Source organism: Miniopterus schreibersii (assembly GCF_964146895.1).
Source record: "Miniopterus schreibersii genome assembly, chromosome: 5".
Lineage (NCBI taxonomy): Eukaryota > Metazoa > Chordata > Mammalia > Chiroptera > Miniopteridae > Miniopterus > Miniopterus schreibersii.
In genome coordinates, this window is record NC_138106.1 from 43,447,608 (window position 1) to 43,463,790 (window position 16,183).

General features: G+C 43.8%; 1 protein-coding gene across 10 annotated transcripts in view; it reads right to left on the reverse strand.

The window, feature by feature from the left end:
- The window catches only part of ATP13A3 (ATPase 13A3), an 82,925-nt gene extending 70,909 nt beyond the window's left edge, over window positions 1-12,016 (reverse strand). For 3 of the 10 annotated variants that reach the window (XM_081138353.1, XM_081138354.1, XM_081138350.1), the window contains exons 1-2: window positions 11,839-12,014; window positions 11,022-11,065 (exon numbers count right to left, since the gene is read on the reverse strand). The gene's annotated coding sequence lies outside the window, so the exon portion shown is untranslated. Of the gene's footprint in view, window positions 1-11,021; window positions 11,066-11,838 lie in introns of all 10 variants that reach the window. The other 7 variants (XR_013998875.1, XR_013998876.1, XM_081138356.1 and 4 more) reach the window with 5 other exon arrangements.
- Window positions 12,017-16,183: the final 4,167 nt, after the last annotated feature.

Below are 16,183 nucleotides of genomic sequence, written 5' to 3' on the forward strand. Positions count from 1 at the left end.
ATTAAAAAAGATTACATTGTAGTTGCATACTGAAACAAAAAGTAATAGTGTAAAGAGATAAGTAACAAAATACAGCAAGAGTAGACAAGGGCGAGGATAAGAAGAGAGGTGGGGGTAGGGGGTGGGGTAAAGGGAAGAGGAGAGAAGAAAAAAAGAGGGGCGAACAGAAGAAAACTTTCAGGAGAATTATATTTCTAAGTCTTTAGTGTGTTAAGGAGTCACACATAGATCCCAGGGATGTTCCTTTTTCTTATTAACAGCAAACCCCAAAATGATTTTATTCATTACTTAGCATGGTTCACTTCAGGATTATTGGGTGTTTGCAAGAAAGAAAAGCCAGTTTTATTCATGATCTATACTACAGTATTTTCACATTCCATTCTTCCAGATCTTATAAAGACACAAACTAAAGAAGCACAAATCACTAGGGAACTATTCTGCACCAAAAAATGCAATCCTACAAATTTACAATTATAAGTGATAGGCATTTAGATCAACTTTTTAAAATTATGTGAATTAGCCTTTTAGACTTTATTCCTTTTTCCCAATTTGGAACCCAGCCATGCTGACTCAGCATAGGAAGAAAATACAAAGGCCTTTAGCATCTGCATTTAAAAATATTTTTTAAATACAGCATTTTAAATTGCTGTTGAAGAGATAATGGTCTTGCTTTATGGTACAACCATTATAGAAATCTGAGCTTTCTCATTTTCTGTGGTCATTCTGTAATCTACTATTAAGGATTTTTCAACAAATCAATGTGCTTTTGTACTGTGCCAACCATAATAATAGTAACTGGCATTTATACAGGAACTTTTACTTGACAAAACACTTCTATAGGCATTATCTACTTTACTTATCAGTTTCCAATAAATACTGCCCCTTGAAAACAGAAAAAAATAATCTTCATTTAACCAAGATCAGCATTTTTCACATTCCCTAGAAAGTCAAGTATGGAGGGACTTTATATCAAAAAACCTTATCAACAAATTAAGGAATGATATGCAGACAGCACCATCTTTCAAGGGTCTATTTTCCAAAAGTACATTTGAAAGCCAAGTATACTTGAAATGCATTATTTCATAAGAAAAGTAGTGACTAGGCTCCCAAGATGACCCATAAATGACCTTTTTACTCCCACAATTAAGCTGAATTATACATCATATTACGCTAGCCTGGGTTGTGGGATAGGTAGCCAGATTACCAAGTTTCTACTTCCTCTGCCCACTTCTTAATTATTAATATTTCCCAAGCTTCCACTTCCTCTGCCCACTTCTTAAATATTAACCTTCTCCAGGTTTCTCTCTTTGTACCATCACCAGGGCCCAAGGATGGCACTATTGGCCCATCTACAGTGGCAACTACCAATCAGTTCTTCCAACACTGATCTCATGAGCTCCAGAGCCCCAGATTCAAACATCTACCATACGTGTTTGCATACAGCTAAACTTCAATAGGTTCATTTTATCTTTCTTCCCCAAAACCTGCCCCACCATGAGCCACCACCAGTACTTAACGAGTACAATTTGCCTAAAAACCAATGCCAGGAATCTGGAAATCATCCAACACTCCTTCTTATCCCATACCTTCTATATCCAACTGGGCACTAAGTCTCATCATTCCTACCTTTCTTAAATTCACCTCACCATGCCCTATTCTCCATTGGCATTGGTCAGGTCCTGATCCCCTCTCTAATATCTCTCATTCAAATCAATAAACAAACCACATATGACCATTTCTCTCTCTGCTTAAAATGTCAATAGCTTCCCATTGTCTGCAGCAGCATCTCCCAAAACTGAAGAAAAACACAGTATTAAACAAAGTTATGCAGTCTCTTGCAAGACTTTGAAAAGTCTTACAATACACAATACGATGTGTTTCCCTACCAAGAGGAATTGGGGCAGAAGTGAGGCCCAACTGGGCTGCAAGGACAAAGTTGCAACTAACTGGAAAACAAAATCCTTCAGAATCTGGCCCCGCCTAGGTATCAACACCATCTGCCATTCATCAGTAGTTATCATTCACCTCTCACAAACCTTATATCCCATCTACGTAGAACACAACTTGTAATTCCACAAAGAACCTTTTCCTGACTCCATTCCTTCTACCAAGAATGGCCTTCCCTAACTTAGTCTTGCTGAAGAGCTCCTACTCATCCTTCCAGACCCTGATCAAGCATCTCCTCTACTAAATTTTGATTGTCCCTTCCACCTCCTGGTAGAGGACTTTTCCCACATTTGTCCCTTTTCCATATGTGAGAGCACGTGACCCACAATACTGAACATACAAAAAGCTTTAAGGGTTGGAAACCAGGCCAGCACCCAGCAATTGGCTGGATGAGTGAGACAGGACAAGATAGGGGGTGTGAGGAAGGAGCAAAATCCTTCCTCTTTTTCTGGGCCAAATTTCACAACAAAGCACATTTAGCCTTTGGCATGCCCCCACATCTCATCCCTATGCCCCTTTCCTGACTCCCCCATCACCTTCCCCCAGGTCCCTTAGTGACTCATGCAACCCTACACAACCACCACCACAGCACTAGAGTCATCACTTCTTCCTCTCAATCAAGAATCACTGTTCAGAAGTTAATACATAAATGAGTTACAACTTCTTAAAGCTGACATCACTAAGATAAATCTCTAAGTAACAAAATAAAATAGTGTGGAGCAGATGTGGAGAGTAGGCATTGTAGTTCCACTTAGAGGCTGGCCCATAAGAGTCTGGAAGTCTTCCTGACGTGGCTTTCCTGAAGTGCTCACTTCTTCATATCATCCGCTCTTGCACAGTAGCAGCAGTGAGCCCTACCCGCAGAAACAGAGATGGAACTGGTGCTACACAGATCCTATGGATCACCTGTTCTTCTTGGATTGAAAAGCTATCTTTATTTGTTGTAGAGACCATTTATAGACAATTTTCATTATTATGGACAGACTGTCTCACCGACATGTTCACCAATGAACTTAAAACAGTGCCTCTGTCCTCACCAAATAGTATCCTGAAATCTAACTCCAGACCATTGCTTGATTTAGGAAAAGACAAATTAATGGAGAAAACCAAGACGCCGACCAAGTATCCTAATATTACAAAATAAGTCTATTAATATTAAGTTAGCATTCTAGCAAAAGTCACCACTTCTGATTTCATAGGAAGTCATTTGTTAGAATGTCACTGCCTTCATGTGGCAAGTTCTGTGCTTTTAGCTGGAGACTACACAGATTAAATTTCTAACCTCAAGGAGCCAATTCTAAAACACAAGTCAGGCAAGTAAGCAAACATGTATCAAACAAAATGATTGAGTGCTGCAATAAAGTAGGTATCATGGGAGCAAGGAGAGGAACAGGGGAGAAAGAGGAGGAGAGGACAGAAGAGACTCTGGAGAACTGGCCTTGATCTAAGACCTGAAGGGTGTGAAGTCCATCAAGCAAAGCACAGCCAAAAGAGGGGAAATAACAGAGGGGTATAATCCACACAGAGGAATTACCATATGCAGAAGTACTAAGTGAGAAATCCTCAAAAATGTCAGGAATACAAGTTACTTAAACTGTCTGGAGCATAGGGTAGACTCTAGGGAAAGTCCAGAAATGGAGCTTAAAAAAAAGAAAGATTATTACGCTAAGTGAAATAAGCCAGTCAAAGAAAGAAAAATACCATATGATCTCACTTATATGTGGAAACTAATGAGCAAAATAAACTGACAAACAAAACAGAAACAGAAGCATGGATACATGGAACAGATTGACAGCTGTCAGAGGGGAGGGGGGTTGGGGGACTGAATGAAAGATGAAGTGATTAACCAAAAAAATCATATATATATATAACACATAGATTCAGATAACAGTGTGGTGATAGCCAGAGGGAAAAGGGGTTGGGAGTAGGTGGAGGTGGGGCAGTGGACACATGATGCAGTGTGCAGATGATGTTTTGTTGAGTTGGACACTTGAAACCTATGATCTCCAATAAATTCACTTTTTAAAATAAATAAATAAATAATAAAATAAAATAAATGAGCACCTATAACACACAGACAAAAATGGGACAGGATCAGATTATAATGAGGGCCTTAATCTAACATGATATAGATTAACTTGTACTCAATGGAGATTCTGAATATTTCCCAATTGAAAGAGACCTGAGGCCAGGCCAAAGGCCATATTTCAAAGAATACAATATAACTGATGTCCTCTGGACTTGTGCAATGCAGCAGCACAATTTCTAAGATAGCAGAATTCATTCATCAACGTATACCCAGTATCTAGCCCTGTGCTTGGCACATATAGGAACTAAAAAAAAATACTGAACAGTTAGATGTACCAACACAATTCTAAGGGCATAGCCAAGAGGACCTAACCAAGCCTCCTTCCTTACTAACTATAAGATCACAACTCTTGCACATTACAATAACTGGTAATTGCCACAGTTTTAATGGAACATGAGGGTCATTCACAATGGGCTGCACCAGAGACAAGAAAGGATTCAGGGAAATAAATTAAGATGCTTTCAAACTCAGCTACATGAAGCAGGTTATTCTCTTCTTCTTACCAAAAACTGAAGAGAAAACAACCATGGGTTGTTAGCTCAAAAGTATTTATCAACTGACTTTAAGACAGTAGTGATAACTACAAATAACCTATTTTCATATCAAAAGGATCCATGAAATAAAAATTTATTTTAACTAAGAATTTTCTGGGTTATTCTAGTCTTTCAAGTAATTAAGTGCTCCATGCTCGGCTGGCATGGCTCAGTGGTTGAGCGTCAGCCTATAACCCAGGAGATCGAGGTTTGATTCCCAATCAATGACCCTCTCATCACTGATGTTTCTATCTCTCCCTCTCACTTCCTCTCTCTGAAATCAATAAAGACATATTTTTAAAAAATAATAATTAAGTGCTCCAGGCACCAGTAGGCTACTTACCTGTAATACTTTACATTTTACTTACTAAACTAAATTATTATAATTGACATGTAAATAAGGATTCCATCTCTTATACTTGGGAAAATATAAGAAAAAAAGAATTTTTAAAGAGAAATTTTAGGAAATCATGGACAGAAATTAATTATAAATGAGCTTTAAAAACTAATGCCTTAAAAAGCTAAAGCATAATCTAGAGATGAATGAAAAATCTTCGGTTTATGAAGAACCAGTAACCTACCTTTTAAAGAAATCAATCCAAAGGCCATAGAAGTAAAATAAAATTTCAAGTCTTCTTTTTAAAGAAAAGATGTAGCCACATTTCACTATTCGGGATTTTTAAATGAAAATAAGGCACACAAAATGCTATTGAATACATATAATTAAACATGCTTTTTAATTTTATAATGTGGCCAAGGAGAGATATAATAGGTAACAGTAGCACAGAGAATGGGGGGGGGGGGAGTGTTGCTGCACACACACACCCAGAGACACAGAGAGAAAGCAAAAGTACAATGTACACTAGAGATACATGAGATAAATATCTTGAATTTTTTAGGATGTTGTTACCAACGATGCAAAATCATGGTATTTTTGATATGAAAAGCCTGAATATAACACCATCTCATTATTGCCTGCTGCTCCACTAAAAAAAATTAAAAAGCAACCTTCAATCACAACCCCCCCCACACGCTCTCTCCTCCGCCCTTCACATATACACGCACACATACACACACACACAACTTGTTTTGAATATATTAGATATTCCTAATAAAATAGTAAATTACCATTTACTGAGCCTCTTATCCTCATAATATTCAGCAAATGAAAAAACTAAAAAATGTTAAGTGACTTGACCCAAACTGCAGTGCCAGTAAATGATGAGACTGGAATTCAAAGCGATTTGTTGATAGCTCTGAAGCCTACATTTTAACCAATACACCATGCCCTCTCCCAGGACATCTTTAGCCACCACAATGTCTTTCTAAAGACTGGTATTTTGCCCAGCCAGGCGTGGCTCAGCAGTTGAGCATCGACCTAGGATCCAGGCGATCGGGGTTTGATTCCCGGTCAGGGCACATGCCCAGATTGCAGGCTCGGTCCCCAGTCGGGGGTGTGCAGGAGGCAGTTGACCAATGACTCTCTCATCATTGATGTTTCTCCCCCTCTCCCGTCCTCTCTCTGAAATCAATAAAGATATACATTTTTTAAAAAAAAAGACTGATATTTTTCTTACTGTTCTAGCCAAAGAATGATGTTTAGGTTCAGGCACTTTAAATTCCATGGAAAACATTAACAACTTATATAGTTCTTTTAAAATAATGAAGATTTTGCTAGCAGTAAGGAAGACAACTCTTAAGACTGAAAGTAGCCGAGTATCAACCCAGAATTATACAAAGTACCAATAGTTCCCCAAATTTATTACTTAGCCTTTTAATTATATTAGGTTCTTTGTGTGGTACAACCCTGGGGAGATGGGAGATTTTCATAAATACCTAGTTTCTTTCTCCATTATTCAGTGTGGAGTCACATTATATATGCATTTAATTACATTCATTCAACTATCTGTGCTGCAGGAGAAAAAAAAAAAAGAAGAGAGAAAAATGCTTTAAATAATGGTGGCAGGATGCCTGCCTTCCATCCTTGCACCAGAGTAAGCATGCAATGGAGAGGAAATGTGCTGTTCTTCAGCCAATCTAAAGACCTAATCACCTGTCCAATGGTATCCCACACAGCTGATTATGATCCACTTCACTAAAAGAGTAACCTGTTCTAAAAGATGGAGAAAAAACTGGCAGTTGGAATTGAAAAACAATATATCAGTTAACTATTTTTTCAAACTGGTGTCTTCCTAAAGGATTTTTTCAAGGGTAATTTTGACAAGATTTTTTCCTTAAGTGAGAATTTAGGCCCAAAGCCCCCAGAGAAAAGGTGATTTCACTTTACTCAGCTCTTTAGGTCAGGAAAAAAACAGGAACCAAAGCACTTGTCAGTTATATCAAAGTAAGTTAATAACTAATGTATTTTTCAACCTGTTGCACAAAAATAGAAAAAGAAATAGAACAGGGATATGTTATGTGGGAGCTATTCCATGACTTATTTTTTAAAAACTAAAAATGTAATAGAAGTCTGTCAAGTAATCAAACGCAACCCTTAAAAGTTGATCTTCAGTAGGAAAAAATAAAACACAAACACATAGAGTTTTGAGATATGCCATTACTAGTGTACAAAATAAACGCAAAGGTGAAAAGAATACCTAACTAAGAGGAAGCTTCTAACCCCAGATACTTTTTTTATTTTTAAATATGTTTTTATTGATTTCAGAGAGAGGAAGGGAGAGACAGAGAGACAAAAACATAAATGAGTCATTGATTGGTGGCCTCCTGCACGCCCCTTCCTGGGGATCGAGCCCGAAACCCAGGCATGTGCTCTGACCAGGAATTGAACTGTGACCTCCTGGTTCAAAGGTTGACACTCAACCACTGAGCCATGCCGGCCAGGTCCCAGATACTTTAATAGTATCACTTACCTCTCCAGATATCAGTTTCCTTTTCTGTAAAAAGAAAGAACTAGTCTATGACCATTTAGCATTATTGTTTTCCAGTCTCATACCTCTTCATTTCAATGCCCAACTCACAAATTCCTTTGTGAAAAACTAAGAAAAACTAAATAGGAGTCAATTAATCTAGCTTGCTATCACTGAGGTAGAACTGTCTTTTATATAACAGTTATAAATATTTTTATTTAAAGTTTCTGAGAAAGAGTCTACAGACATCAGCAAGTTCCACATTATATAATGAGGAAATTCTACTTTACACAGTTAACTCACTTTTCCCAGAAATTTAATTTCTCACCTAACTAGTATCTGACTATCAACAGATCATTTAAAAGCAAGATCCACAGGGAATAAGTGAAAGTCAACAAAAGAGAGGAATTTTGATTAAGAGATTAATTACACCTCAATTTACCCCATCTCACCCACAGACTTCAAACACAGGGTACTTCTTGCATTCTCAGTTCATACTAGTATTAGTGGCTTTGGTGATAGGAAACAGTAAAAAATACAGTTTCACCTGTACCTTGAAAGGAGCATGCCTCAGAAGAGCTCTGTTTCCATAGGTCTAATATGGCCTCTTTCTTTGGGGAGACAGCTTGTGATACATAAGTCCTTTTTTTAATTTGGCAGTCTTAAAGTTTGCTATTTGAGTTAATGTTTTACTATCTTAGACCTTGCAAAGGCCCCAATATGAGCCTCTGGGTCAAAGATGTTACTAGATTTGGTGTTGGTATAGTTCTCTCTGGAGAACTGTTCTATGAAAACTTCACCAATCTCCATCCTCAACTTTCCTCATTCTCAGACATTTGATTAACTTAACAGTTTTCCCTTTCCTTCATTCCACTTTTTTCCCTTCTTACTGATTACCATAAAATAATTTTTTAACCCATAACAGGGATCATTTTTTCCAATTACCATTTTTCATGACATCTCACATTACATCAATTTTTAATCTTACTAATACAAATGTTTTTAACTCATAACTTTTATAATTACTAATTACCGTTAACTTCAGAACATTCTGCCTTATAAATACCACCTGTTTTTCTCGATTCAATATGCCAGAACCTTACACTTTTTTACCTAAATCTTGAAATATGTGCCCCAATTCTGATCCTCTCTTATTTCTTTACTCTCAAAATATGAAGATTATTACAAGTCAAGTCAGGCTCTAATAATTATTTCCTTGCCTCTTGCATGTTTCCGGGACAAGCCAGGTGAGTTAATTAGAACATGGTTTTGATGATTACAGATTTATGCTCTGCAGGCCCGTTAATTTCACTTCACACGGACAAACTATGTTCCAAAACCAAAGACTAAAGCCCATCAGCTATATCTTGGATCCAGATTTAACCAGAGGAGCTATATGATGCATTCAGAACATCGCTGGAACAAACATTCTGATGATGTATCATATCAGGTAGATGTCAGACACTACATATCCTCCTTTAGCTTACCACTGTGCATTGTTTTAAGAATTTTAAGAGTGGTGTCTTTAATAAGCGATAAGCTGGTATGCTAACTCCTAATCAACTTATGATCCCTTCACAAGGTCTCCCCCTTAGTACTTATATAGTTAGTTTAGGTTACCAAGTATACTCATGAACAGAATCCAACTTTAGATAAACCAAGTAATCAAGATCATTTTGAAATTCTATTTCTGTCTTCCATGATTTTAAAAATTACAACCACCTTGTTGTCATTTCCAGCTTAAAGTTCTTATTTCCACCATCACCCAGACCATTGGGAAAAAATACAGGATAAAGACAAAGTTTCACAGGATGCCCCCATATCACTGATCATAGCCCATCTCCTAGAACTGCTATTAATCTTAGGAATAAAGTATATTCACATTTTAAAACCTTTTATTCACAGTAGTTGCAAAACCACCATGCTATATAAGCACAGCTTGATTCAGTAAATGGAATGGAAGAGTGAAAGGAACTATTTATTATGTGACAGGAAGAGTGTTACTTTCTTTACATATGTCCTCAGCTAATCCTCAAAACTCTGAGGTATTAGTATTCTTTGCTAACTAAAAAAAAAAAGGAAGAAGAAAAACAGAGAAGTTAAGCAACTTACAATATAAGGGGCTTGAAGACAGCCAGAATCCTAGCTCTCTGTTACTGTATGTGACCAGAGGTTTCTATTTCTAGGTTTACCAGGTTAACTGTATGTGACTGGGCAACTTAACATCTCAGAACCTCAGTTTCCTCATCTGTAAAATAGGGTTTAAGTGAGACAGACACTTCATGTCAAGTGTTTAGTTCAAAACCTAAAATACAGTAAGCTTACTCAATAACTATTAATACTGGTCAAAGTCAAACAACTAGTTAAGAAAGTCACAAATCAAAATCAGGTCTGATTCCCAAGTCCATGCTTTTTCTACTACAAAATGCTATAGCTGCCAACACAAAGTTATTATCCACATAAGAATTCATTCCTGAAACATGACATAGATGGGAAACTGATGTTACCTAAACGGGATAATTATTAAGGGCTAACTAAACCAACAGAAGTATTTTAGTTCTAATATCTAATAAGCAGAACCAAGTAGAAAACTCATCAGAAGATACTGTTTAGACATTCAGATTTTGCTCTGACTACTATAAAATTATTCTCCTATGTAAAACTCATCTTATTTATCTCAAACCAATTGTAAATTAAAAATTTAATTACCAGAGGTACCCCAAATAAAGCTTCCTGGTTGGCTTGGACAAAGAAATCAGCCCTCCTACTACATAATTTGAACAACTTTATTTTAAAAATAAACTGCTACTTAATATTGTTATTTATTTATAACTGTACTACTTATAAATTGAGACAACCAGTGTCATCACTTTTCCTACCCAATCCCCTGACCCCACACAAGCTTTGTTGTAACAATGTTAAAAACCTCACTTAACAATCTAAAGGTGGATAATGCAAAACCAAGGGCAGTAGCAAAAGTAAATTTCCATAATAATTATTAATAGGCTTACTATTTCAACCAGCTACACCAGTCAGGGCTCAATAGGTTTACTATTTCAAACAACTTCCAGGAACAGATTTGCCCTTAAAAAGGGTTGCTAAACCAGAATGGGATGCCTGCATACATTTATTTTGGCAACTGTAGCGTATTCAGCAAGGCAACAAGCTTCCTGAGAAAAGGATGCCACTTATATTCCAGTGAAACAAAATTAATACATGTGCCTTGGTAAATGGGCTGCATTCTAACCAAGGGTAGAACATTTTAACTATGTAATCACGTTTCAAAAGACAATCAAATCAGAACACCTTCACTTTAGCAACAAAGCTTTTAGAAGATAGTATTCATTTTGCAATAATATTTAACGTTTCTGCATTTCAAAATTCTAACTTCTGACTCATAGATCTAAAATAGTCATTACATACACAAATGTTCTACTCATTTAGTTCAGAAACATGTGTAGGAAACATTGGTTTCTGTTTCTAGGTTTACGACTCCATACCCATTCATTTTTCACTAATATAACCACTAAATATAGCTCTAAGACACGATGATTAAAAGTAGTTAATTATGTGAGTGATTCATACCTCCTATGTCCAGACACCAAGATCCACAGATGTTTCTGTCAGAGCTATGGGAAGAGGAAACAATAAACACCTGTCACAAAAGCTTTACAAACCGGGAAGCCACTGTCAATTCCCAATCCTATTCATTGGTCAGCACCCCCCACTCCTCCAAAAGAGGTCTAGAGCCTAACTTTGTGAAGGGAATGGGGAGAAGGAAAGGCTATAGAGTAGCCACCTAAGTACTGGTGGAAAGGGCCCTGGTTTTTCTAATCCTCACTGTGAGAGTCAAAGCGATAGTCAAAAGTCATTTTTTTCCTCTCTGGGCCTCACTTGGCTTACCTGGAAAATGCGGTGATTAGCAAGGAGCTTTACTATTTACTACCCCGTGGCTAAGGGCCAACTCAAGATCCCTTCAGTCAGCGCCCGCATACCCCGATCCGGTGTCCTGCCAGTCCCCCTACCTTCGGCCACACCGTCTCCCGGACTTCCGAAAAGGGCTGGAGCACCACCCCACTCCCGTGCCCAGCACGGACTCGCCCTCCCCGCGAGCGGCGCGTCCAGACCAGGCCTCCACATCCACAACGTGGATCCCTCCTCCCCTCACCTGTCCCAGGCAGGCGTTCCGCCGTCTTCGAGATCTCCTCCCGACTCCACACCCACCTTCCCCGAGAAGTGATGCCCAATTCCGGCCCGAGGACGCTGACCACAAGCTCACCTGGTACCCGCCACCCCCGACAATACCATTCGCCTCCTCCAACCTCCCCATCACCACCACCCGCCCGCTCCGCGCCCCGCTCGCTCTGCCCTCCGGCGCCCAGAGAAAGCCCGGGCCACTCACCGGCCGCCGCAGCGCCGTCTCCTCGGCGGCCTCCCGGCCGGAACAGCCCAATGGCCACCGGAGCCGGGGCCGGGGCCGGAGCCGGAGCCGGGGCCCGGGCCGGGCCCGCCGCTGTCGCCGCCGCCGCGCCGCCTCGCCTCAGCCCAGCCCCATCGCCCTCGGCCGGCGCCGGCGGCCGCGGGTCGCTCGGGCTCGAGACGCCGCCGCCGCCGCCGCGCGCTGCGGCCCGGGGTGAGGGGAGCGAGGCGCCGCGGCGGGGGCCCGGCCGCGCCGGGCTCAGGGACGTCCGCGCTGTCCTCCTCCGCGCCCGCGGCGGCGGCGTGCAGCCGGGACGGAGCGAGAACAAGAGAGGGCGGCAGGGCGACGCGGCAGGGGAGGGGGGCGGTCTGCGCTTGGAAACGGCCTCCCGCCGCCGGCGACGTAGCGATCCCCCCCTCCCCTCCGCGGCGGCGCTCGGATCACGCTGCGGGGAGAGCCTGCGGACGGGCGGGCGCGCGGGCGGGCGGGGGAGCGCGCGGAGAGCTCGGGACTCCCGCGCCGGATGTGAGGTCACGTGATTGACTTACCCAGCGCCGAAGGCAGGGGCGCAGAGGGGACTATGGGAGGGGCGGGACCAACGCGGTGGGAGGGGCCGTGGGCAAGCCCCGCCCATCCTTCGCCTTTTTAGCGCCCGGAGCGGACTAGGAAGACGGCGTAGGGGAGGCAACGCCCACGGAGCCCGGGGTCTGAGGGGGCCACTGGTAAAGGTCGGCTGTGGGGGGCGGGGGCGAGAGGAGGTGCAGTTTGCCACCTGGTCATGCAAAGACGAGATCAGAGTCCAAATCCTCGCTTTATGAGCAGGGAAACTGAGGCCCAGGGAGGGACCTAGGCTTACTTGACTTGCCCGGAGTCAAGGTCGCGGAGGAAGCTCGTGCTGACTGATGGAGGGGAGACCAGCTGGCTCTCCAGGTCCCTTTCATTCCTGAACAGCACTCCCTGCCCTCCAGAAGCTAACAAAACACTCCTGCACCCGCGTGGGAGAGCCGGGGGGCGCGCCCCGGCCCCGGCGCAGGGCGGCAGGCGCACCCCGAGAGCTCCCACGCGCCCGCCACGCCGTCTGCGGCGGGAAGCAGTCCCTTCCGACAGCGCAGGATGCGTGCTAAATGCTTCCCTCCGCAGAGGATTTATCTCCCGGCAGGGCCCCGGCCGGATGTACAAATCTCGAGTTTGGTTTCGCGGAGTCCCCTCCGCGAGGCGAGCGCGTGTCGGCCGTCGCCCGGCGCTGAGTCCGCCCGGCCCGCGCCCGAGGCCGGCCCGCGGCGGTGTTTTGCTCCACCTGCCGCTAACCACACTCCTAGCAGGGCGAGCACCAGAAAGGGGAGGGACGCCCGGCCCACCGCCTGGAACATTTCCCTGGAGGCGGGGAGCGCTGGGGCTCGGGTTTGGGGCACATGGCCGCCACCCCTGATCCACGGCGCACGGACACCCCTTCTCTGGGGCAGCACACCGCCCCTGAGCCCAACAGTGCCGCTGTGGGCCCCGGGGCCAGAGCTGGACGGTGCCGCGCGAGGCGGGCGGCGTGGACTGCACCTGGGCTGGAACGGGTCCGCACCTCTCCCAGCACCTGGGCGCAGTCTCACCGAGTGTTTGCTTGCTTGCTTGCTCGTTTGTTTCAAATCTCACAGGTGTTCAAATGATTAAATGGGATAGGGCACGTGGAAGTGCTGGGCAAACAGTGAGGATTTGTCTCCGTGGAGTCCAACCCTTAAAGCCGCCTCCTCCACCTCTCCCAGGTCCTTGGCTCCTGGCTGTTTCCCCTCAGCCTTTAAACAAGCTCAAGTCTCTCTCTCGAGTCCTACAAACAAAACTACCCAGCCAGCCCTCCCCTCGAAGCGCCCTCTCCAGTTAGCTTCCCAGTGTTTCTCTCTCAGGCCCGCCTCTTAGCCAGTGGTCTACCCTGGCTGTCTCCACCTCTTCGTTTATCAGCACTTGGCAATCTAGCCCTCCCAATTCTCACATCTCCGTAAATAAGGCCTCTTCCTCCTTTAGGTGACATCCTTAAGTGACTAAGTGACGCCCATTGGGAATCTGCGCACCTTAAATGCAAGTCTCCACTTTACGCCCATAGCTCTTCTCACTCCACTCTCAGCGGATCCCCTCCAACCTCCTGGTTTCAACTACCAAATCTCCAGACCAGATCTCTTCCACCAATGTTAGACCCAAATATCCAAGCACCTGCGAGGCGGTTCTATCTGGATATCACAGGCACACCCCACACTCAGCGTGTCCGAAACTGAACTTGTCCTGTACCTCCACAACCGCCCCTCCCTCAGCTGCTGGCACCACCATCTATAGTCCTCAGAATTAGAAAGCTGGAAGTGAGTGAGTCATCCTTGATTCAGCTCTTTGCCTTACCTGATCACCCAGTCCTATCCAGTCCACCTCCTTGATAAGCTTTGAACCCCGACCCCCACTCCCCCTGGCATGCCTTCCGGCCACCCTTCCCATCCTGACCTGTTGCAGCAGCCTCCTAACCACCCCCTTCAGGCGGGCCCATTCTCCACTCAGCCTCCAGAATGAGCTCTGAAATGCACTCCTCTTTAAAATCCAGCAGAGGCTCCCCTGGCTTCTGGCTGCGTGTGTACATCCAGGGAACCCAGCATCAATCTGTCAGTGCACTCCTGATTCTAAAGGACCAGGGCGAGCCCCAGACTTCAAGAGGCAGCCAAAAGCCCAAGAGTAAGGCAACACGCACCCAGGCAAGGGGAAACTATAGGAGGAAAAAGAGCCATTGAATATTTTCAAAAGTTCCCTGCTACAGATGTTTTGGGTATGGAAAGAAGAGAATTTGGATGCATATGGGAGGAGATGCTGAGTCACCGGGAAAGGCTTGAGCATGTTTATAGGCTGCTGGAAAAGACTGAGCCAGAAAAGGAGAGAGAGGGAGAGTGGGGCAAGCCCTGAGAAGTTCTGAAAGGCTTATTGATTCCCCGCACATGATGATTCTGGGCTGGGCTGCTGTTCGTGCTGGGTCCAGCCCTTTCCTCCTCCGATCCTACTCACTCTTTAAGACAAAGCCCATGATCACAACCCTCCCAGTTAATAGATAGCAAATAGGCAACAGCCTTCCCCGTACGTTCTAACTCTACTTTCCACAAAGGCTATTTCAACCTCCTTCATCCTCAAAACCCCCATCCTTGTATGACTTCCCCTCCACCATCATCACTTTACCTCCTATTTCTCTGGGGGGAAAAACAAAACAAAACAAAACCCTACCATCAAGAGGGACCACCAAATAATATACATATTCCCCCACACCTGCATCCAGTATTTCTCGCTCCCTGCAGGTTTTGCAGAGGACCAGTGCCTCCTTCTGGGAGAGCGCTAACCCTTCACAAGGACCTCCTGTAGGTCACTGCTGTTCCCAAGGCTGGTGGACGCTTTTCAGGCCTTATCTTGCTAGCCCTCTCAGCAGCATCTAGCTCCCATTCTCGACACACGTTTCTGTTCGTTTGATAACTCTCTCTTGGAATTCTCCCTCCTTTTTATTACCCCTTCTCAACTTACCTTGGGTGCTTCCTCTGTCCTCTACATGAAGCTATTCCTCAGTTTTATTATTTTGTTTTTTAAATTTGTCATCTATAAATCTACAAGAGTTGTGGATGGGCTTTAGGGGGTCTATAAATTCCTTAAACTTGAATGCAAATACTTTTAAAGGAAGAAATACAGCTTTCGTCAGCTTCACAAAGGTGTCTGGAACCCCCCCCCCAAGAAAAAGGTTAAGGGCACCGATTCACATGCACTCTGCCCCAGCTGACCTCATCTACCATGGTTGTAGCTAACAGCTGTGTGGACATTAATAACTCTCCACCGCATACCCACAGCTCTCTCTTTGCAGTCCCGGGCCATAGCTCCCTCTCACCTTCACGTGATGCTTCACTGGTATTTCATAAATTCACTTATCCAAAACTCAGCTCTTGCTCTGCTTCTCCAGACCAGCTCCTTCGACAGGCTTTTCAACCTTTGCAAAACACACTGCAACCCACCCAACTGCTCAAGCCAGAAATCTGGGAGCCATTCTTCCCAATCCAATACCTGGAACTGCTGCCTTAGCCCCAACTCATTTCCCCACTTTCACCCTTCCCCCCTTCCAACCCATCTCCCATGGCAGCCAGAGTGTATTACTGAGTGCGACTTGGAGTACAGCTCTTGATTAAGGCTTTCGATCGCTTCCCATTTCACTGAGAATAAAATGTGAACTTCTTTGACCTAGAAGGTCCGGTGTTGAATGTGGCCTGCCCACTCTCCCCCTTCATGGGTACTCCTCCACCTTCACCCCCTTCCCACTCCCTATCTCACCTCATTC